The following is a 17,012-nucleotide window of genomic DNA, read 5'->3' as shown; positions in this document are numbered from 1 at the left end:
CTTGTGCATGCACGTGAAGGATGAGCATACGGGAGAAAGGGGCGCCCAGTATGGAATATATGCTTAGTTTTTGCATGGGATGACGGGTGCGATCATACCAGCACTAATGCACCGGATCCCATCAGAACTCCGAAGTTAAACGTGCTTGGGCGAGAGTAGTACTAAGATGGGTGACCTCTTGGGAAGTCCTCGTGTTGCACCCCCAAACTTTTTTGCAACGTGCATTTTTTAATTATTTAATTTTTTTTTCACCATGGCGTGCACGTTTTCGAGGCGGGCCCAAACTTTTTTGCAACGTGCATTTTTTAATTATTTAATTTTTTTTTCACCATGGCGTGCACGTTTTCGAGGCGGGGGTCAGTGTTTGGGGTCCGGGGGCTTGTGCATGCACGTGAAGGATGAGCATACGGGAGAAAGGGGCGCCCAGTATGGAATATATGCTTAGTTTTTGCATGGGATGACGGGTGCGATCATACCAGCACTAATGCATCGGATCCCATCAGAACTCCGAAGTTAAACGTGCTTGGGTGAGAGTAGTACTAAGATGGGTGACCTCTTGGGAAGTCCTCGTGTTGCACCCCCAAACTTTTTTGCAACGTGCATTTTTTAATTATTTAATTTTTTTTTCACCATAGCATGCACGTTTTCGAGGCGGGGGTCAGTGTTTGGGGTCCGGGGGCTTGTGCATGCACGTGAAGGATGAGCATACGGGAGAAAGGGGCGCCCAGTATGGAATATATGCTTAGTTTTTGCATGGGATGACGGGTGCGATCATACCAGCACTAATGCACCGGATCCCATCAGAACTCCGAAGCTAAACGTGCTTGGGCGAGAGTAGTACTAAGATGGGTGACCTTTTGGGAAGTCCTCGTGGTGCACCCCCAAACTTTTTTGCAACGTGCATTTTTTAATTATTTAATTTTTTTTTTCACCATGGCGTGCACGTTTTCGAGGCGGGGGTCAGTGTTTGGGGTCCGGGGGCTTGTGCATGCACGTGAAGGATGAGCATACGGGAGAAAGGGGCGCCCAGTATGCAATATATGCTTAGTTTTTGCATGGGATGACGGGTGCGATCATACCAGCACTAATGCACCGGATCCCATCAGAACTCCGAAGTGAAACGTGCTTGGGCGAGAGTAGTACTAAGATGGGTGACCTTTTGGGAAGTCCTCGTGGTGCACCCCAAAACTTTTTTGCAACGTGCATTTTTTAATTATTTAATTTTTTTTTTCACCATGGCGTGCACGTTTTCGAGGCGGGGGTCAGTGTTTGGGGTCCGGGGGCTTGTGCATGCACGTGAAGGATGAGCATACGGGAGAAAGGGGCGCCCAGTATGGAATATGTGCTTAGTTTTTGCATGGGATGACGGGTGCGATCATACCAGCACTAATGCATCGGATCCCATCAGAACTCCGAAGTTAAACGTGCTTGGGCGAGAGTAGTACTAAGATGGGTGACCTCTTGGGAAATCCTCGTGTTGCACCCCCAAACTTTTTTGCAACGTGCATTTTTTAATTATTTAATTTTTTTTTCACCATGGCGTGCACGTTTTCGAGGCGGGCCCAAACTTTTTTGCAACGTGCATTTTTTAATTATTTAATTTTTTTTTTCACCATGGCGTGCACGTTTTCGAGGCGGGGGTCAGTGTTTGGGGTCCGGGGGCTTGTGCATGCACGTGAAGGATGAGCATACGGGAGAAAGGGGCGCCCAATATGGAATATATGCGTAGTTTTTGCATGGAATGACGGTTGCGATCATACCAGCACTAATGCACCGGATCCCATCAGAACTCCGAAGTCAAACGTGCTTGGGCGAGAGTAGTACTAAGATGGGTGACCTCTTGGGAAGTCCTCGTGTTGCACCCCGAAACTTTTTTGCAACGTGCATTTTTTAATTATTGAATTTTTTTTTTCACCATGGCGTGCACGTTTTCGAGGCGGGGGTCAGTGTTTGGGGTCCGGGGGCTTGTGCATGCACGTGAAGGATGAGCATACGGGAGAAAGGGGCGCCCAGTATGGAATATATGCTTAGTTTTTGCATGGGATGACGGGTGCGATCATACCAGCACTAATGCACCGGATCCCATCAGAACTCCGAAGTTAAACGTGCTTGGGCGAGAGTAGTACTAAGATGGGTGACCTCTTGGGAAGTCCTCGTGTTGCACCCCCAAACTTTTTTGCAACGTGCATTTTTTAATTATTTAATTTTTTTTTCACCATGGCGTGCACGTTTTCGAGGCGGGCCCAAACTTTTTTGCAACGTGCATTTTTTAATTATTTAATTTTTTTTTCACCATGGCGTGCACGTTTTCGAGGCGGGGGTCAGTGTTTGGGGTCCGGGGGCTTGTGCATGCACGTGAAGGATGAGCATACGGGAGAAAGGGGCGCCCAGTATGGAATATATGCTTAGTTTTTGCATGGGATGACGGGTGCGATCATACCAGCACTAATGCACCGGATCCCATCAGAACTCCGAAGTTAAACGTGCATGGGCGAGAGTAGTACTAAGATGGGTGACCTCTTGGGAAGTCCTCGTGTTGCACCCCCAAACTTTTTTGCAACGTGCATTTTTTAATTATTTAATTTTTTTTTCACCATGGCATGCACGTTTTCGAGGCGGGGGTCAGTGTTTGGGGTCCGGGGGCTTGTGCATGCACGTGAAGGATGAGCATACGGGAGAAAGGGGCGCCCAGTATGGAATATATGCTTAGTTTTTGCATGGGATGACGGGTGCGATCATACCAGCACTAATGCACCGGATCCCATCAGAACTCCGAAGTTAAACGTGCTTGGGCGAGAGTAGTACTAAGATGGGTGACCTCTTGGGAAGTCCTCGTGTTGCACCCCCAAACTTTTTTGCAACGTTCATTTTTTAATTATTTAATTTTTTTTTCACCATGGCGTGCACGTTTTCGAGACGGGCCCAAACTTTTTTGCAACGTGCATTTTTTAATTATTTAATTTTTTTTTCACCATGGCGTGCACGTTTTCGAGGCGGGGGTCAGTGTTTGGGGTCCGGGGGCTTGTGCATGCACGTGAAGGATGAGCATACGGGAGAAAGGGGCGCCCAGTATGGAATATATGCTTAGTTTTTGCATGGGATGACGGGTGCGATCATACCAGCACTAATGCATCGGATCCCATCAGAACTCCGAAGTTAAACGTGCTTGGGCGAGAGTAGTACTAAGGTGGGTGACCTCTTGGGAAGTCCTCGTGTTGCACCCCCAAACTTTTTTGCAACGTGCATTTTTTAATTATTTAATTTTTTTTTCACCATAGCATGCACGTTTTCGAGGCGGGGGTCAGTGTTTGGGGTCCGGGGGCTTGTGCATGCACGTGAAGGATGAGCATACGGGAGAAAGGGGCGCCCAGTATGGAATATATGCTTAGTTTTTGCATGGGATGACGGGTGCGATCATACCAGCACTAATGCACCGGATCCCATCAGAACTCCGAAGTTAAACGTGCTTGGGCGAGAGTAGTACTAAGATGGGTGACCTTTTGGGAAGTCCTCGTGGTGCACCCCCAAACTTTTTTGCAACGTGCATTTTTTAATTATTTAATTTTTTTTTTCACCATGGCGTGCACGTTTTCGAGGCGGGGGTCAGTGTTTGGGGTCCGGGGGCTTGTGCATGCACGTGAAGGATGAGCATACGGGAGAAAGGGGCGCCCGGTATGGAATATATGCTTAGTTTTTGCATGGGATGACGGGTGCGATCATACCAGCACTAATGCACCGGATCCCATCAGAACTCCGAAGTGAAACGTGCTTGGGCGAGAGTAGTACTAAGATGGGTGACCTTTTGGGAAGTCCTCGTGATGCACCCCAAAACTTTTTTGCAACGTGCATTTTTTAATTATTTAATTTTTTTTTTCACCATGGCGTGCACGTTTTCGAGGCGGGGGTCAGTGTTTGGGGTCCGGGGGCTTGTGCATGCACGTGAAGGATGAGCATACGGGAGAAAGGGGCGCCCAGTATGGAATATGTGCTTAGTTTTTGCATGGGATGACGGGTGCGATCATACCAGCACTAATGCACCGGATCCCATCAGAACTCCGAAGTTAAACGTGCTTGGGCGAGAGTAGTACTAAGATGGGTGACCTCTTGGGAAATCCTCGTGTTGCACCCCCAAACTTTTTTGCAACGTGCATTTTTTAATTATTTAATTTTTTTTTCACCATGGCGTGCACGTTTTCGAGGCGGGCCCAAACTTTTTTGCAACGTGCATTTTTTAATTATTTAATTTTTTTTTTCACCATGGCGTGCACGTTTTCGAGGCGGGGGTCAGTGTTTGGGGTCCGGGGGCTTGTGCATGCACGTGAAGGATGAGCATACGGGAGAAAGGGGCGCCCAATATGGAATATATGCGTAGTTTTTGCATGGAATGACGGGTGCGATCATACCAGCACTAATGCACCGGATCCCATCAGAACTCCGAAGCTAAACGTGCTTGGGCGAGAGTAGTACTAAGATGGGTGACCTCTTGGGAAGTCCTCGTGTTGCACCCCGAAACTTTTTTGCAACGTGCATTTTTTAATTATTTAATTTTATTTTTCACCATGGCGTGCACGTTTTCGAGGCGGGGGTCAGTGTTTGGGGTCCGGGGGCTTGTGCATGCACGTGAAGGATGAGCATACGGGAGAAAGGGGCGCCCAGTATGGAATATATGCTTAGTTTTTGCATGGGAAGACGGGTGCGATCATACCAGCACTAATGCACCGGATCCCATCAGAACTCCGAAGCTAAACGTGCTTGGGCGAGAGTAGTACTAAGATGGGTGACCTCTTGGGAAGTCCTCGTGTTGCACCCCGAAACTTTTTTGCAACGTGCATTTTTTAATTATTTAATTTTATTTTTCACCATGGCGTGCACGTTTTCGAGGCGGGGGTCAGTGTTTGGGGTCCGGGGGCTTGTGCATGCACGTGAAGGATGAGCATACGGGAGAAAGGGGCGCCCAGTATGGAATATATGCTTAGTTTTTGCATGGGAAGACGGGTGCGATCATACCAGCACTAATGCACCGGATCCCATCAGAACTCCGAAGTTAAACGTCCTTGGGCGAGAGTAGTACTAAGATGGGTGACCTCTTGGGAAGTCCTCGTGTTGCACCCCCAAACTTTTTTGCAACGTGCATTTTTTAATTATTTAATTTTTTTTTCACCATGGCGTGCACGTTTTCGAGGCGGGCCCAAACTTTTTTGCAACGTGCATTTTTTAATTATTTAATTTTTTTTTTCACCATGGCGTGCACGTTTTCGAGGCGGGGGTCAGTGTTTGGGGTCCGGGGGCTTGTGCATGCACGTGAAGGACGAGCATACGGGAGAAAGGGGCACCCAGTATGGAATATATGCTTAGTTTTTGCATGGGATGACGGGTGCGATCATACCAGCACCCTACAGGATCCAATCAGAACTCCGAAGTTAAACGTGCTTGGGCGAGAGTAGTACTAAGATGGGTGACCTCTTGGGAAGTCCTCGTGTTGCACCCCCAAACTTTTTTGCAACGTGCATTTTTTAATTATTTAATTTTTTTTTCACCATGGCGTGCACGTTTTCTAGGCGGGCCCAAACTTTTTTGCAACGTGCATTTTTTAATTATTTAATTTTTTTTTCACCATGGCGTGCACGTTTTCGAGGCGGGGTCAGCGTTTGGGGTCCGGGGGCTTGTGCATGCACGTGAAGGATGAGCATACGGGAGAAAGGGGCGCCCAGTATGGAATATATGCTTAGTTTTTGCATGGGATGACGGGTGCGATCATACCAGCACTAATGCACCGGATCCCATCAGAACCCCGAAGTTAAACGTGCTTGGGCGAGAGTAGTACTAAGATGGGTGACCTCTTGGGAAGTCCTCGGGTTGCACCACCAAACTTTTTTGCAACGTGCATTTTTTAATTATTTAATTTTTTTTTTTCACCATGGCGTGCACGTTTTCGAGGCGGGGGTCAGTGTTTGGGGTCCGGGGGCTTGTGCATGCACGTGAAGGATGAGCATACGGGAGAAAGGGGCGCCCAGTATGGAATATATGCTTAGTTTTTGCATGGGAAGACGGGTGCGATCATACCAGCACTAATGCACCGGATCCCATCAGAACTCCGAAGTTAAACGTCCTTGGGCGAGAGTAGTACTAAGATGGGTGACCTCTTGGGAAATCCTCGTGTTGCACCCCCAAACTTTTTTGCAACGTGCATTTTTTAATTATTTAATTTTTTTTTCACCATGGCGTGCACGTTTTCGAGGCGGGCCCAAACTTTTTTGCAACGTGCATTTTTTAATTATTTAATTTTTTTTTTCACCATGGCGTGCACGTTTTCGAGGCGGGGGTCAGTGTTTGGGGTCCGGGGGCTTGTGCATGCACGTGAAGGACGAGCATACGGGAGAAAGGGGCACCCAGTATGGAATATATGCTTAGTTTTTGCATGGGATGACGGGTGCGATCATACCAGCACCCTACAGGATCCAATCAGAACTCCGAAGTTAAACGTGCTTGGGCGAGAGTAGTACTAAGATGGGTGACCTCTTGGGAAGTCCTCGTGTTGCACCCCCAAACTTTTTTGCAACGTGCATTTTTTAATTATTTAATTTTTTTTTCACCATGGCGTGCACGTTTTCTAGGCGGGCCCAAACTTTTTTGCAACGTGCATTTTTTAATTATTTAATTTTTTTTTCACCATGGCGTGCACGTTTTCGAGGCGGGGTCAGCGTTTGGGGTCCGGGGGCTTGTGCATGCACGTGAAGGATGAGCATACGGGAGAAAGGGGCGCCCAGTATGGAATATATGCTTAGTTTTTGCATGGGATGACGGGTGCGATCATACCAGCACTAATGCACCGGATCCCATCAGAACCCCGAAGTTAAACGTGCTTGGGCGAGAGTAGTACTAAGATGGGTGACCTCTTGGGAAGTCCTCGGGTTGCACCACCAAACTTTTTTGCAACGTGCATTTTTTAATTATTTAATTTTTTTTTTCACCATGGCGTGCACGTTTTCGAGGCGGGGGTCAGTGTTTGGGGTCCGGGGGCTTGTGCATGCACGTGAAGGATGAGCATACGGGAGAAAGGGGCGCCCAGTATGGAATATATGCTTAGTTTTTGCATGGGATGATGGGTGCGATCATACCAGCACTAATGCACCGGATCCCATCAGAACTTCGAAGTGAAACGTGCTTGGGCGAGAGTAGTACTAAGATGGGTGACCTCTTGGGAAGTCCTCGTGTTGCACCCCCAAACTTTTTTGCAACGTGCATTTTTTAATTATTTAATTTTTTTTTCACCATGGCGTGCACGTTTACGAGGCGGGGGTCAGCGTTTGGGGTCCGGGGGCTTGTGCATGCACGTGAAGGATGAGCATACGGGAGAAAGGGGCGCCCAGTATGGAATATATGCTTAGTTTTTGCATGGGATGACGGGTGCGATCATACCAGCACTAATGCACCGGATCCCATCAGAACCCCGAAGTTAAACGTGCTTGGGCGAGAGTAGTACTAAGATGGGTGACCTCTTGGGAAGTCCTCGGGTTGCACCCCCAAACTTTTTTGCAACGTGCATTTTTTAATTATTTAATTTTTTTTTTCACCATGGCGTGCACGTTTTCGAGGCGGGGGTCAGTGTTTGGGGTCCGGGGGCTTGTGCATGCACGTGAAGGATGAGCATACGGGAGAAAGGGGCGCCCAGTATGGAATATATGCTTAGTTTTTGCATGGGATGACGGGTGCGATCATACCAGCACTAATGCACCGGATCCTATCAGAACTTCGAAGGTAAACGTGCTTGGGCGAGAGTAGTACTAAGATGGGTGACCTCTTGGGAAGTCCTCGTGTTGCACCCCCAAACTTTATTGCAACATGCATTTTTTAATTATTTAATTTTTTTTTCACCATGGCGTGCACGTTTTCGAGGCGGGGGTCAGCGTTTGGGGTCCGGGGGCTTGTGCATGCACGTGAAGGATGAGCATACGGGAGAAAGGGGCGCCCAGTATGGAATATATGCTTAGTTTTTGCATGGGATGACGGGTGCGATCATACCAGCACTAATGCACCGGATCCCATCAGAACTCTGAAGTGAAACGTGCTTGGGCGAGAGTAGTACTAAGATGGGTGACCTCTTGGGAAGTCCTCGGGTTGCACCCCCTAACTTTTTTGCAACGTGCATTTTTTATTTATTTAATTTTTTTTTTCACCATGGCGTGCACGTTTTCGAGGCGGGGGTCAGTGTTTGGGGTCCGGGGGCTTGTGCATGCACGTGAAGGATGAGCATACGGGAGAAAGGGGCGCCCAATATGGAATATATGCTTAGTTTTTGCATGGGATGACGGGTGCGATCATACCAGCACTAATGCACCGGATCCCATCAGAACTCCGAAGTGAAACGTGCTTGGGCGAGAGTAGTACTAAAATGGGTGACCTCTTGGGAAGTCCTCGTGTTGCACCCCCAAACTTTTTTGCAACGTGCATTTTTTAATTATTTAATTTTTTTTTCACCATGGCGTGCACGTTTTCGAGGCGGGCCCAAACTTTTTTGCAACGTGCATTTTTTAATTATTTAATTTTTTTTTTCACCATGGCGTGCACGTTTTCGAGGCGGGGGTCAGTGTTTGGGGTCCGGGGGCTTGTGCATGCACGTGAAGGATGAGCATACGGGAGAAAGGGGCACCCAGTATGGAATATATGCTTAGTTTTTGCATGGGATGACGGGTGCGATCATACCAGCACTAATGCACCGGATCCCATCAGAACTCCGAAGTTAAACGTGCTTGGGCGAGAGTAGTACTAAGATGGGTGACCTCTTGGGAAGTCCTCGTGTTGCACCCCCAAACTTTTTTGCAACGTGCATTTTTTAATTATTTAATTTTTTTTTCACCATGGCGTGCACGTTTTCGAGGCGGGCCCAAACTTTTTTGCAACGTGCATTTTTTAATTATTTAATTTTTTTTTTCACCATGGCGTGCACGTTTTCGAGGCGGGGGTCAGTGTTTGGGGTCCGGGGGCTTGTGCATGCACGTGAAGGATGAGCATACGGGAGAAAGGGGCGCCCAGTATGGAATATATGCTTAGTTTTTGCATGGGATGACGGGTGCGATCATACCAGCACTAATGCACCGGATCCCATCAGAACTCCGAAGTTAAACGTCCTTGGGCGAGAGTAGTACTAAGATGGGTGACCTCTTGGGAAGTCCTCGTGTTGCACCCCCAAACTTTTTTGCAACGTGCATTTTTTAATTATTTAATTTTTTTTTCACCATGGCGTGCACGTTTTCGAGGCGGGCCCAAACTTTTTTGCAACGTGCATTTTTTAATTATTTAATTTTTTTTTTCACCATGGCGTGCACGTTTTCGAGGCGGGGGTCAGTGTTTGGGGTCCGGGGGCTTGTGCATGCACGTGAAGGACGAGCATACGGGAGAAAGGGGCACCCAGTATGGAATATATGCTTAGTTTTTGCATGGGATGACGGGTGCGATCATACCAGCACCCTACAGGATCCAATCAGAACTCCGAAGTTAAACGTGCTTGGGCGAGAGTAGTACTAAGATGGGTGACCTCTTGGGAAGTCCTCGTGTTGCACCCCCAAACTTTTTTGCAACGTGCATTTTTTAATTATTTAATTTTTTTTTCACCATGGCGTGCACGTTTTCTAGGCGGGCCCAAACTTTTTTGCAACGTGCATTTTTTAATTATTTAATTTTTTTTTCACCATGGCGTGCACGTTTTCGAGGCGGGGTCAGCGTTTGGGGTCCGGGGGCTTGTGCATGCACGTGAAGGATGAGCATACGGGAGAAAGGGGCGCCCAGTATGGAATATATGCTTAGTTTTTGCATGGGATGACGGGTGCGATCATACCAGCACTAATGCACCGGATCCCATCAGAACCCCGAAGTTAAACGTGCTTGGGCGAGAGTAGTACTAAGATGGGTGACCTCTTGGGAAGTCCTCGGGTTGCACCACCAAACTTTTTTGCAACGTGCATTTTTTAATTATTTAATTTTTTTTTTTCACCATGGCGTGCACGTTTTCGAGGCGGGGGTCAGTGTTTGGGGTCCGGGGGCTTGTGCATGCACGTGAAGGATGAGCATACGGGAGAAAGGGGCGCCCAGTATGGAATATATGCTTAGTTTTTGCATGGGAAGACGGGTGCGATCATACCAGCACTAATGCACCGGATCCCATCAGAACTCCGAAGTTAAACGTCCTTGGGCGAGAGTAGTACTAAGATGGGTGACCTCTTGGGAAGTCCTCGTGTTGCACCCCCAAACTTTTTTGCAACGTGCATTTTTTAATTATTTAATTTTTTTTTCACCATGGCGTGCACGTTTTCGAGGCGGGCCCAAACTTTTTTGCAACGTGCATTTTTTAATTATTTAATTTTTTTTTTCACCATGGCGTGCACGTTTTCGAGGCGGGGGTCAGTGTTTGGGGTCCGGGGGCTTGTGCATGCACGTGAAGGACGAGCATACGGGAGAAAGGGGCACCCAGTATGGAATATATGCTTAGTTTTTGCATGGGATGACGGGTGCGATCATACCAGCACCCTACAGGATCCAATCAGAACTCCGAAGTTAAACGTGCTTGGGCGAGAGTAGTACTAAGATGGGTGACCTCTTGGGAAGTCCTCGTGTTGCACCCCCAAACTTTTTTGCAACGTGCATTTTTTAATTATTTAATTTTTTTTTCACCATGGCGTGCACGTTTTCTAGGCGGGCCCAAACTTTTTTGCAACGTGCATTTTTTAATTATTTAATTTTTTTTTCACCATGGCGTGCACGTTTTCGAGGCGGGGTCAGCGTTTGGGGTCCGGGGGCTTGTGCATGCACGTGAAGGATGAGCATACGGGAGAAAGGGGCGCCCAGTATGGAATATATGCTTAGTTTTTGCATGGGATGACGGGTGCGATCATACCAGCACTAATGCACCGGATCCCATCAGAACCCCGAAGTTAAACGTGCTTGGGCGAGAGTAGTACTAAGATGGGTGACCTCTTGGGAAGTCCTCGGGTTGCACCACCAAACTTTTTTGCAACGTGCATTTTTTAATTATTTAATTTTTTTTTTTCACCATGGCGTGCACGTTTTCGAGGCGGGGGTCAGTGTTTGGGGTCCGGGGGCTTGTGCATGCACGTGAAGGATGAGCATACGGGAGAAAGGGGCGCCCAGTATGGAATATATGCTTAGTTTTTGCATGGGATGATGGGTGCGATCATACCAGCACTAATGCACCGGATCCCATCAGAACTTCGAAGTGAAACGTGCTTGGGCGAGAGTAGTACTAAGATGGGTGACCTCTTGGGAAGTCCTCGTGTTGCACCCCCAAACTTTTTTGCAACGTGCATTTTTTAATTATTTAATTTTTTTTTCACCATGGCGTGCACGTTTACGAGGCGGGGGTCAGCGTTTGGGGTCCGGGGGCTTGTGCATGCACGTGAAGGATGAGCATACGGGAGAAAGGGGCGCCCAGTATGGAATATATGCTTAGTTTTTGCATGGGATGACGGGTGCGATCATACCAGCACTAATGCACCGGATCCCATCAGAACCCCGAAGTTAAACGTGCTTGGGCGAGAGTAGTACTAAGATGGGTGACCTCTTGGGAAGTCCTCGGGTTGCACCCCCAAACTTTTTTGCAACGTGCATTTTTTAATTATTTAATTTTTTTTTTCACCATGGCGTGCACGTTTTCGAGGCGGGGGTCAGTGTTTGGGGTCCGGGGGCTTGTGCATGCACGTGAAGGATGAGCATACGGGAGAAAGGGGCGCCCAGTATGGAATATATGCTTAGTTTTTGCATGGGATGACGGGTGCGATCATACCAGCACTAATGCACCGGATCCTATCAGAACTTCGAAGGTAAACGTGCTTGGGCGAGAGTAGTACTAAGATGGGTGACCTCTTGGGAAGTCCTCGTGTTGCACCCCCAAACTTTATTGCAACGTGCATTTTTTAATTATTTAATTTTTTTTTCACCATGGCGTGCACGTTTTCGAGGCGGGGGTCAGCGTTTGGGGTCCGGGGGCTTGTGCATGCACGTGAAGGATGAGCATACGGGAGAAAGGGGCGCCCAGTATGGAATATATGCTTAGTTTTTGCATGGGATGACGGGTGCGATCATACCAGCACTAATGCACCGGATCCCATCAGAACTCTGAAGTGAAACGTGCTTGGGCGAGAGTAGTACTAAGATGGGTGACCTCTTGGGAAGTCCTCGGGTTGCACCCCCTAACTTTTTTGCAACGTGCATTTTTTATTTATTTAATTTTTTTTTTCACCATGGCGTGCACGTTTTCGAGGCGGGGGTCAGTGTTTGGGGTCCGGGGGCTTGTGCATGCACGTGAAGGATGAGCATACGGGAGAAAGGGGCGCCCAATATGGAATATATGCTTAGTTTTTGCATGGGATGACGGGTGCGATCATACCAGCACTAATGCACCGGATCCCATCAGAACTCCGAAGTGAAACGTGCTTGGGCGAGAGTAGTACTAAAATGGGTGACCTCTTGGGAAGTCCTCGTGTTGCACCCCCAAACTTTTTTGCAACGTGCATTTTTTAATTATTTAATTTTTTTTTCACCATGGCGTGCACGTTTTCGAGGCGGGCCCAAACTTTTTTGCAACGTGCATTTTTTAATTATTTAATTTTTTTTTTCACCATGGCGTGCACGTTTTCGAGGCGGGGGTCAGTGTTTGGGGTCCGGGGGCTTGTGCATGCACGTGAAGGATGAGCATACGGGAGAAAGGGGCACCCAGTATGGAATATATGCTTAGTTTTTGCATGGGATGACGGGTGCGATCATACCAGCACTAATGCACCGGATCCCATCAGAACTCCGAAGTTAAACGTGCTTGGGCGAGAGTAGTACTAAGATGGGTGACCTCTTGGGAAGTCCTCGTGTTGCACCCCCAAACTTTTTTGCAACGTGCATTTTTTAATTATTTAATTTTTTTTTCACCATGGCGTGCACGTTTTCGAGGCGGGCCCAAACTTTTTTGCAACGTGCATTTTTTAATTATTTAATTTTTTTTTTCACCATGGCGTGCACGTTTTCGAGGCGGGGGTCAGTGTTTGGGGTCCGGGGGCTTGTGCATGCACGTGAAGGATGAGCATACGGGAGAAAGGGGCGCCCAGTATGGAATATATGCTTAGTTTTTGCATGGGATGACGGGTGCGATCATACCAGCACTAATGCACCGGATCCCATCAGAACTCCGAAGTTAAACGTCCTTGGGCGAGAGTAGTACTAAGATGGGTGACCTCTTGGGAAGTCCTCGTGTTGCACCCCCAAACTTTTTTGCAACGTGCATTTTTTAATTATTTAATTTTTTTTTCACCATGGCGTGCACGTTTTCTAGGCGGGCCCAAACTTTTTTGCAACGTGCATTTTTTAATTATTTAATTTTTTTTTCACCATGGCGTGCACGTTTTCGAGGCGGGGTCAGCGTTTGGGGTCCGGGGGCTTGTGCATGCACGTGAAGGATGAGCATACGGGAGAAAGGGGCGCCGAGTATGGAATATATGCTTAGTTTTTGCATGGGATGACGGGTGCGATCATACCAGCACTAATGCACCGGATCCCATCAGAACCCCGAAGTTAAACGTGCTTGGGCGAGAGTAGTACTAAGATGGGTGACCTCTTGGGAAGTCCTCGGGTTGCACCACCAAACTTTTTTGCAACGTGCATTTTTTAATTATTTAATTTTTTTTTTCACCATGGCGTGCACGTTTTCGAGGCGGGGGTCAGTGTTTGGGGTCCGGGGGCTTGTGCATGCACGTGAAGGATGAGCATACGGGAGAAAGGGGCGCCCAGTATGGAATATATGCTTAGTTTTTGCATGGGATGATGGGTGCGATCATACCAGCACTAATGCACCGGATCCCATCAGAACTTCGAAGTGAAACGTGCTTGGGCGAGAGTAGTACTAAGATGGGTGACCTCTTGGGAAGTCCTCGTGTTGCACCCCCAAACTTTTTTGCAACGTGCATTTTTTAATTATTTAATTTTTTTTTCACCATGGCGTGCACGTTTACGAGGCGGGGGTCAGCGTTTGGGGTCCGGGGGCTTGTGCATGCACGTGAAGGATGAGCATACGGGAGAAAGGGGCGCCCAGTATGGAATATATGCTTAGTTTTTGCATGGGATGACGGGTGCGATCATACCAGCACTAATGCACCGGATCCCATCAGAACCCCGAAGTTAAACGTGCTTGGGCAAGAGTAGTACTAAGATGGGTGACCTCTTGGGAAGTCCTCGGGTTGCACCCCCAAACTTTTTTGCAACGTGCATTTTTTAATTATTTAATTTTTTTTTTCACCATGGCGTGCACGTTTTCGAGGCGGGGGTCAGTGTTTGGGGTCCGGGGGCTTGTGCATGCACGTGAAGGATGAGCATACGGGAGAAAGGGGCGCCCAGTATGGAATATATGCTTAGTTTTTGCATGGGATGACGGGTGCGATCATACCAGCACTAATGCACCGGATCCTATCAGAACTTCGAAGGTAAACGTGCTTGGGCGAGAGTAGTACTAAGATGGGTGACCTCTTGGGAAGTCCTCGTGTTGCACCCCCAAACTTTTTTGCAACGTGCATTTTTTAATTATTTAATTTTTTTTTCACCATGGCGTGCACGTTTTCGAGGCGGGGGTCAGCGTTTGGGGTCCGGGGGCTTGTGCATGCACGTGAAGGATGAGCATACGGGAGAAAGGGGCGCCCAGTATGGAATATATGCTTAGTTTTTGCATGGGATGACGGGTGCGATCATACCAGCACTAATGCACCGGATCCCATCAGAACTCTGAAGTGAAACGTGCTTGGGCGAGAGTAGTACTAAGATGGGTGACCTCTTGGGAAGTCCTCGGGTTGCACCCCCTAACTTTTTTGCAACGTGCATTTTTTATTTATTTAATTTTTTTTTTCACCATGGCGTGCACGTTTTCGAGGCGGGGGTCAGTGTTTGGGGTCCGGGGGCTTGTGCATGCACGTGAAGGATGAGCATACGGGAGAAAGGGGCGCCCAATATGGAATATATGCTTAGTTTTTGCATGGGATGACGGGTGCGATCATACCAGCACTAATGCACCGGATCCCATCAGAACTCCGAAGTGAAACGTGCTTGGGCGAGAGTAGTACTAAGATGGGTGACCTCTTGGGAAGTCCTCGTGTTGCACCCCCAAACTTTTTTGCAACGTGCATTTTTTAATTATTTAATTTTTTTTTCACCATGGCGTGCACGTTTTCGAGGCGGGCCCAAACTTTTTTGCAACGTGCATTTTTTAATTATTTAATTTTTTTTTTCACCATGGCGTGCACGTTTTCGAGGCGGGGGTCAGTGTTTGGGGTCCGGGGGCTTGTGCATGCACGTGAAGGATGAGCATACGGGAGAAAGGGGCACCCAGTATGGAATATATGCTTAGTTTTTGCATGGGATGATGGGTGCGATCATACCAGCACTAATGCACCGGATCCCATCAGAACTCCGAAGTTAAACGTGCTTGGGCGAGAGTAGTACTAAGATGGGTGACCTCTTGGGAAGTCCTCGTGTTGCACCCCCAAACTTTTTTGCAACGTGCATTTTTTAATTATTTAATTTTTTTTTCACCATGGCGTGCACGTTTTCGAGGCGGGCCCAAACTTTTTTGCAACGTGCATTTTTTAATTATTTAATTTTTTTTTTCACCATGGCGTGCACGTTTTCGAGGCGGGGGTCAGTGTTTGGGGTCCGGGGGCTTGTGCATGCACGTGAAGGATGAGCATACGGGAGAAAGGGGCACCCAGTATGGAATATATGCTTAGTTTTTGCATGGGATGACGGGTGCGATCATACCAGCACTAATGCACCGGATCCCATCAGAACTCCGAAGTTAAACGTGCTTGGGCGAGAGTAGTACTAAGATGGGTGACCTCTTGGGAAGTCCTCGTGTTGCACCCCCAAACTTTTTTGCAACGTGCATTTTTTAATTATTTAATTTTTTTTTCACCATGGCGTGCACGTTTTCTAGGCGGGCCCAAACTTTTTTGCAACGTGCATTTTTAATGATTTAATTTTTTTTTCACCATGGCGTGCACGTTTTCGAGGCGGGGTCAGCGTTTGGGGTCCGGGGGCTTGTGCATGCACGTGAAGGATGAGCATACGGGAGAAAGGGGCGCCCAGTATGGAATATATGCTTAGTTTTTGCATGGGATGACGGGTGCGATCATACCAGCACTAATGCACCGGATCCCATCAGAACCCCGAAGTTAAACGTGCTTGGGCGAGAGTAGTACCAAGATGGGTGACCTCTTGGGAAGTCCTCGGGTTGCACCCCCAAACTTTTTTGCAACGTGCATTTTTTAATTATTTAATTTTTTTTTTTCACCATGGCGTGCACGTTTTCGAGGCGGGGGTCAGTGTTTGGGGTCCGGGGGCTTGTGCATGCACGTGAAGGATGAGCATACGGGAGAAAGGGGCGCCCAGTATGGAATATATGCTTAGTTTTTGCATGGGATGATGGGTGCGATCATACCAGCACTAATGCACCGGATCCCATCAGAACTTCGAAGTGAAACGTGCTTGGGCGAGAGTAGTACTAAGATGGGTGACCTCTTGGGAAGTCCTCGTGTTGCACCCCCAAACTTTTTTGCAATGTGCATTTTTTAATTATTTAATTTTTTTTTCACCATGGCGTGCACGTTTACGAGGCGGGGGTCAGCGTTTGGGGTCCGGGGGCTTGTGCATGCACGTGAAGGATGAGCATACGGGAGAAAGGGGCGCCCAGTATGGAATATATGCTTAGTTTTTGCATGGGATGACGGGTGCGATCATACCAGCACTAATGCACCGGATCCCATCAGAACCCCGAAGTTAAACGTGCTTGGGCGAGAGTAGTACTAAGATGGGTGACCTCTTGGGAAGTCCTCGGGTTGCACCCCCAAACTTTTTTGCAACGTGCATTTTTTAATTATTTAATTTTTTTTTTCACCATGGCGTGCACGTTTTCGAGGCGGGGGTCAGTGTTTGGGGTCCGGGGGCTTGTGCATGCACGTGAAGGATGAGCA

At 48.0% G+C, this 17,012-nt stretch overlaps 51 non-coding genes across 51 annotated transcripts; all 51 read left to right on the top strand.

Annotated features, from left to right (window-relative positions):
- The first annotated feature begins 84 nt into the window (after positions 1-84).
- On the top strand, positions 85-203 carry LOC136211336 (5S ribosomal RNA). The gene has a single exon (XR_010678543.1). It is a non-coding gene; the product is annotated as a 5S ribosomal RNA (ribosomal RNA).
- A 259-nt stretch (positions 204-462) lies between these two features.
- On the top strand, positions 463-581 carry LOC136214621 (5S ribosomal RNA). Its single transcript, XR_010681701.1, has one exon. It is a non-coding gene; the product is annotated as a 5S ribosomal RNA (ribosomal RNA).
- A 182-nt stretch (positions 582-763) lies between these two features.
- LOC136214064 (5S ribosomal RNA) lies at positions 764-882 on the top strand. Its single transcript, XR_010681162.1, has one exon. It is a non-coding gene; the product is annotated as a 5S ribosomal RNA (ribosomal RNA).
- Positions 883-1,065: 183 nt separating this feature from the next.
- LOC136214545 (5S ribosomal RNA) lies at positions 1,066-1,184 on the top strand. Its single transcript, XR_010681626.1, has one exon. It is a non-coding gene; the product is annotated as a 5S ribosomal RNA (ribosomal RNA).
- A 183-nt stretch (positions 1,185-1,367) lies between these two features.
- LOC136213492 (5S ribosomal RNA) lies at positions 1,368-1,486 on the top strand. Its single transcript, XR_010680600.1, has one exon. It is a non-coding gene; the product is annotated as a 5S ribosomal RNA (ribosomal RNA).
- Positions 1,487-1,746: 260 nt separating this feature from the next.
- On the top strand, positions 1,747-1,865 carry LOC136214011 (5S ribosomal RNA). Its single transcript, XR_010681109.1, has one exon. It is a non-coding gene; the product is annotated as a 5S ribosomal RNA (ribosomal RNA).
- A 183-nt stretch (positions 1,866-2,048) lies between these two features.
- Positions 2,049-2,167, top strand: LOC136211335 (5S ribosomal RNA). The gene has a single exon (XR_010678542.1). It is a non-coding gene; the product is annotated as a 5S ribosomal RNA (ribosomal RNA).
- A 259-nt stretch (positions 2,168-2,426) lies between these two features.
- On the top strand, positions 2,427-2,545 carry LOC136211990 (5S ribosomal RNA). Its single transcript, XR_010679170.1, has one exon. It is a non-coding gene; the product is annotated as a 5S ribosomal RNA (ribosomal RNA).
- Positions 2,546-2,727: 182 nt separating this feature from the next.
- LOC136211334 (5S ribosomal RNA) lies at positions 2,728-2,846 on the top strand. The gene has a single exon (XR_010678541.1). It is a non-coding gene; the product is annotated as a 5S ribosomal RNA (ribosomal RNA).
- A 259-nt stretch (positions 2,847-3,105) lies between these two features.
- On the top strand, positions 3,106-3,224 carry LOC136213489 (5S ribosomal RNA). The gene has a single exon (XR_010680597.1). It is a non-coding gene; the product is annotated as a 5S ribosomal RNA (ribosomal RNA).
- A 182-nt stretch (positions 3,225-3,406) lies between these two features.
- LOC136213635 (5S ribosomal RNA) lies at positions 3,407-3,525 on the top strand. Its single transcript, XR_010680733.1, has one exon. It is a non-coding gene; the product is annotated as a 5S ribosomal RNA (ribosomal RNA).
- Positions 3,526-3,708: 183 nt separating this feature from the next.
- On the top strand, positions 3,709-3,827 carry LOC136214678 (5S ribosomal RNA). Its single transcript, XR_010681755.1, has one exon. It is a non-coding gene; the product is annotated as a 5S ribosomal RNA (ribosomal RNA).
- A 183-nt stretch (positions 3,828-4,010) lies between these two features.
- Positions 4,011-4,129, top strand: LOC136211699 (5S ribosomal RNA). The gene has a single exon (XR_010678893.1). It is a non-coding gene; the product is annotated as a 5S ribosomal RNA (ribosomal RNA).
- A 260-nt stretch (positions 4,130-4,389) lies between these two features.
- Positions 4,390-4,508, top strand: LOC136211741 (5S ribosomal RNA). Its single transcript, XR_010678932.1, has one exon. It is a non-coding gene; the product is annotated as a 5S ribosomal RNA (ribosomal RNA).
- Positions 4,509-4,691: 183 nt separating this feature from the next.
- Positions 4,692-4,810, top strand: LOC136211740 (5S ribosomal RNA). Its single transcript, XR_010678931.1, has one exon. It is a non-coding gene; the product is annotated as a 5S ribosomal RNA (ribosomal RNA).
- Positions 4,811-4,993: 183 nt separating this feature from the next.
- On the top strand, positions 4,994-5,112 carry LOC136213801 (5S ribosomal RNA). Its single transcript, XR_010680904.1, has one exon. It is a non-coding gene; the product is annotated as a 5S ribosomal RNA (ribosomal RNA).
- Positions 5,113-5,372: 260 nt separating this feature from the next.
- On the top strand, positions 5,373-5,488 carry LOC136215762 (5S ribosomal RNA). The gene has a single exon (XR_010682793.1). It is a non-coding gene; the product is annotated as a 5S ribosomal RNA (ribosomal RNA).
- A 258-nt stretch (positions 5,489-5,746) lies between these two features.
- LOC136215510 (5S ribosomal RNA) lies at positions 5,747-5,865 on the top strand. The gene has a single exon (XR_010682550.1). It is a non-coding gene; the product is annotated as a 5S ribosomal RNA (ribosomal RNA).
- A 184-nt stretch (positions 5,866-6,049) lies between these two features.
- Positions 6,050-6,168, top strand: LOC136214069 (5S ribosomal RNA). Its single transcript, XR_010681167.1, has one exon. It is a non-coding gene; the product is annotated as a 5S ribosomal RNA (ribosomal RNA).
- A 260-nt stretch (positions 6,169-6,428) lies between these two features.
- Positions 6,429-6,544, top strand: LOC136215761 (5S ribosomal RNA). The gene has a single exon (XR_010682792.1). It is a non-coding gene; the product is annotated as a 5S ribosomal RNA (ribosomal RNA).
- Positions 6,545-6,802: 258 nt separating this feature from the next.
- On the top strand, positions 6,803-6,921 carry LOC136215509 (5S ribosomal RNA). Its single transcript, XR_010682549.1, has one exon. It is a non-coding gene; the product is annotated as a 5S ribosomal RNA (ribosomal RNA).
- Positions 6,922-7,104: 183 nt separating this feature from the next.
- Positions 7,105-7,223, top strand: LOC136214134 (5S ribosomal RNA). The gene has a single exon (XR_010681230.1). It is a non-coding gene; the product is annotated as a 5S ribosomal RNA (ribosomal RNA).
- A 182-nt stretch (positions 7,224-7,405) lies between these two features.
- Positions 7,406-7,524, top strand: LOC136214895 (5S ribosomal RNA). The gene has a single exon (XR_010681960.1). It is a non-coding gene; the product is annotated as a 5S ribosomal RNA (ribosomal RNA).
- Positions 7,525-7,707: 183 nt separating this feature from the next.
- On the top strand, positions 7,708-7,826 carry LOC136215376 (5S ribosomal RNA). Its single transcript, XR_010682418.1, has one exon. It is a non-coding gene; the product is annotated as a 5S ribosomal RNA (ribosomal RNA).
- Positions 7,827-8,008: 182 nt separating this feature from the next.
- On the top strand, positions 8,009-8,127 carry LOC136214862 (5S ribosomal RNA). The gene has a single exon (XR_010681929.1). It is a non-coding gene; the product is annotated as a 5S ribosomal RNA (ribosomal RNA).
- Positions 8,128-8,310: 183 nt separating this feature from the next.
- On the top strand, positions 8,311-8,429 carry LOC136213404 (5S ribosomal RNA). The gene has a single exon (XR_010680518.1). It is a non-coding gene; the product is annotated as a 5S ribosomal RNA (ribosomal RNA).
- A 260-nt stretch (positions 8,430-8,689) lies between these two features.
- LOC136211333 (5S ribosomal RNA) lies at positions 8,690-8,808 on the top strand. Its single transcript, XR_010678540.1, has one exon. It is a non-coding gene; the product is annotated as a 5S ribosomal RNA (ribosomal RNA).
- A 260-nt stretch (positions 8,809-9,068) lies between these two features.
- LOC136213800 (5S ribosomal RNA) lies at positions 9,069-9,187 on the top strand. The gene has a single exon (XR_010680903.1). It is a non-coding gene; the product is annotated as a 5S ribosomal RNA (ribosomal RNA).
- A 260-nt stretch (positions 9,188-9,447) lies between these two features.
- LOC136215760 (5S ribosomal RNA) lies at positions 9,448-9,563 on the top strand. Its single transcript, XR_010682791.1, has one exon. It is a non-coding gene; the product is annotated as a 5S ribosomal RNA (ribosomal RNA).
- Positions 9,564-9,821: 258 nt separating this feature from the next.
- On the top strand, positions 9,822-9,940 carry LOC136215508 (5S ribosomal RNA). The gene has a single exon (XR_010682548.1). It is a non-coding gene; the product is annotated as a 5S ribosomal RNA (ribosomal RNA).
- Positions 9,941-10,124: 184 nt separating this feature from the next.
- On the top strand, positions 10,125-10,243 carry LOC136213799 (5S ribosomal RNA). The gene has a single exon (XR_010680902.1). It is a non-coding gene; the product is annotated as a 5S ribosomal RNA (ribosomal RNA).
- A 260-nt stretch (positions 10,244-10,503) lies between these two features.
- Positions 10,504-10,619, top strand: LOC136215759 (5S ribosomal RNA). Its single transcript, XR_010682790.1, has one exon. It is a non-coding gene; the product is annotated as a 5S ribosomal RNA (ribosomal RNA).
- Positions 10,620-10,877: 258 nt separating this feature from the next.
- LOC136215507 (5S ribosomal RNA) lies at positions 10,878-10,996 on the top strand. The gene has a single exon (XR_010682547.1). It is a non-coding gene; the product is annotated as a 5S ribosomal RNA (ribosomal RNA).
- Positions 10,997-11,180: 184 nt separating this feature from the next.
- On the top strand, positions 11,181-11,299 carry LOC136214133 (5S ribosomal RNA). Its single transcript, XR_010681228.1, has one exon. It is a non-coding gene; the product is annotated as a 5S ribosomal RNA (ribosomal RNA).
- A 182-nt stretch (positions 11,300-11,481) lies between these two features.
- Positions 11,482-11,600, top strand: LOC136214894 (5S ribosomal RNA). The gene has a single exon (XR_010681959.1). It is a non-coding gene; the product is annotated as a 5S ribosomal RNA (ribosomal RNA).
- A 183-nt stretch (positions 11,601-11,783) lies between these two features.
- LOC136215375 (5S ribosomal RNA) lies at positions 11,784-11,902 on the top strand. The gene has a single exon (XR_010682417.1). It is a non-coding gene; the product is annotated as a 5S ribosomal RNA (ribosomal RNA).
- Positions 11,903-12,084: 182 nt separating this feature from the next.
- LOC136214861 (5S ribosomal RNA) lies at positions 12,085-12,203 on the top strand. The gene has a single exon (XR_010681927.1). It is a non-coding gene; the product is annotated as a 5S ribosomal RNA (ribosomal RNA).
- A 183-nt stretch (positions 12,204-12,386) lies between these two features.
- LOC136213403 (5S ribosomal RNA) lies at positions 12,387-12,505 on the top strand. The gene has a single exon (XR_010680517.1). It is a non-coding gene; the product is annotated as a 5S ribosomal RNA (ribosomal RNA).
- Positions 12,506-12,765: 260 nt separating this feature from the next.
- LOC136211331 (5S ribosomal RNA) lies at positions 12,766-12,884 on the top strand. Its single transcript, XR_010678538.1, has one exon. It is a non-coding gene; the product is annotated as a 5S ribosomal RNA (ribosomal RNA).
- A 260-nt stretch (positions 12,885-13,144) lies between these two features.
- Positions 13,145-13,263, top strand: LOC136213798 (5S ribosomal RNA). The gene has a single exon (XR_010680901.1). It is a non-coding gene; the product is annotated as a 5S ribosomal RNA (ribosomal RNA).
- Positions 13,264-13,521: 258 nt separating this feature from the next.
- LOC136215506 (5S ribosomal RNA) lies at positions 13,522-13,640 on the top strand. The gene has a single exon (XR_010682546.1). It is a non-coding gene; the product is annotated as a 5S ribosomal RNA (ribosomal RNA).
- A 183-nt stretch (positions 13,641-13,823) lies between these two features.
- Positions 13,824-13,942, top strand: LOC136214132 (5S ribosomal RNA). The gene has a single exon (XR_010681227.1). It is a non-coding gene; the product is annotated as a 5S ribosomal RNA (ribosomal RNA).
- Positions 13,943-14,124: 182 nt separating this feature from the next.
- LOC136215514 (5S ribosomal RNA) lies at positions 14,125-14,243 on the top strand. Its single transcript, XR_010682554.1, has one exon. It is a non-coding gene; the product is annotated as a 5S ribosomal RNA (ribosomal RNA).
- Positions 14,244-14,426: 183 nt separating this feature from the next.
- On the top strand, positions 14,427-14,545 carry LOC136215374 (5S ribosomal RNA). The gene has a single exon (XR_010682416.1). It is a non-coding gene; the product is annotated as a 5S ribosomal RNA (ribosomal RNA).
- A 182-nt stretch (positions 14,546-14,727) lies between these two features.
- On the top strand, positions 14,728-14,846 carry LOC136214860 (5S ribosomal RNA). Its single transcript, XR_010681926.1, has one exon. It is a non-coding gene; the product is annotated as a 5S ribosomal RNA (ribosomal RNA).
- A 183-nt stretch (positions 14,847-15,029) lies between these two features.
- Positions 15,030-15,148, top strand: LOC136212068 (5S ribosomal RNA). The gene has a single exon (XR_010679244.1). It is a non-coding gene; the product is annotated as a 5S ribosomal RNA (ribosomal RNA).
- Positions 15,149-15,408: 260 nt separating this feature from the next.
- On the top strand, positions 15,409-15,527 carry LOC136211329 (5S ribosomal RNA). The gene has a single exon (XR_010678537.1). It is a non-coding gene; the product is annotated as a 5S ribosomal RNA (ribosomal RNA).
- A 260-nt stretch (positions 15,528-15,787) lies between these two features.
- Positions 15,788-15,906, top strand: LOC136211328 (5S ribosomal RNA). Its single transcript, XR_010678536.1, has one exon. It is a non-coding gene; the product is annotated as a 5S ribosomal RNA (ribosomal RNA).
- Positions 15,907-16,163: 257 nt separating this feature from the next.
- Positions 16,164-16,282, top strand: LOC136215108 (5S ribosomal RNA). Its single transcript, XR_010682159.1, has one exon. It is a non-coding gene; the product is annotated as a 5S ribosomal RNA (ribosomal RNA).
- Positions 16,283-16,466: 184 nt separating this feature from the next.
- LOC136214131 (5S ribosomal RNA) lies at positions 16,467-16,585 on the top strand. The gene has a single exon (XR_010681226.1). It is a non-coding gene; the product is annotated as a 5S ribosomal RNA (ribosomal RNA).
- Positions 16,586-16,767: 182 nt separating this feature from the next.
- LOC136214892 (5S ribosomal RNA) lies at positions 16,768-16,886 on the top strand. The gene has a single exon (XR_010681957.1). It is a non-coding gene; the product is annotated as a 5S ribosomal RNA (ribosomal RNA).
- Positions 16,887-17,012: the final 126 nt, after the last annotated feature.

The sequence above is a fragment of the Euphorbia lathyris genome, chromosome 1 (genome assembly GCF_963576675.1).
Source record: "Euphorbia lathyris chromosome 1, ddEupLath1.1, whole genome shotgun sequence".
Taxonomy (NCBI): domain Eukaryota; kingdom Viridiplantae; phylum Streptophyta; class Magnoliopsida; order Malpighiales; family Euphorbiaceae; genus Euphorbia; species Euphorbia lathyris.
This window is presented reverse-complemented; position numbering and strand designations above follow the sequence as displayed.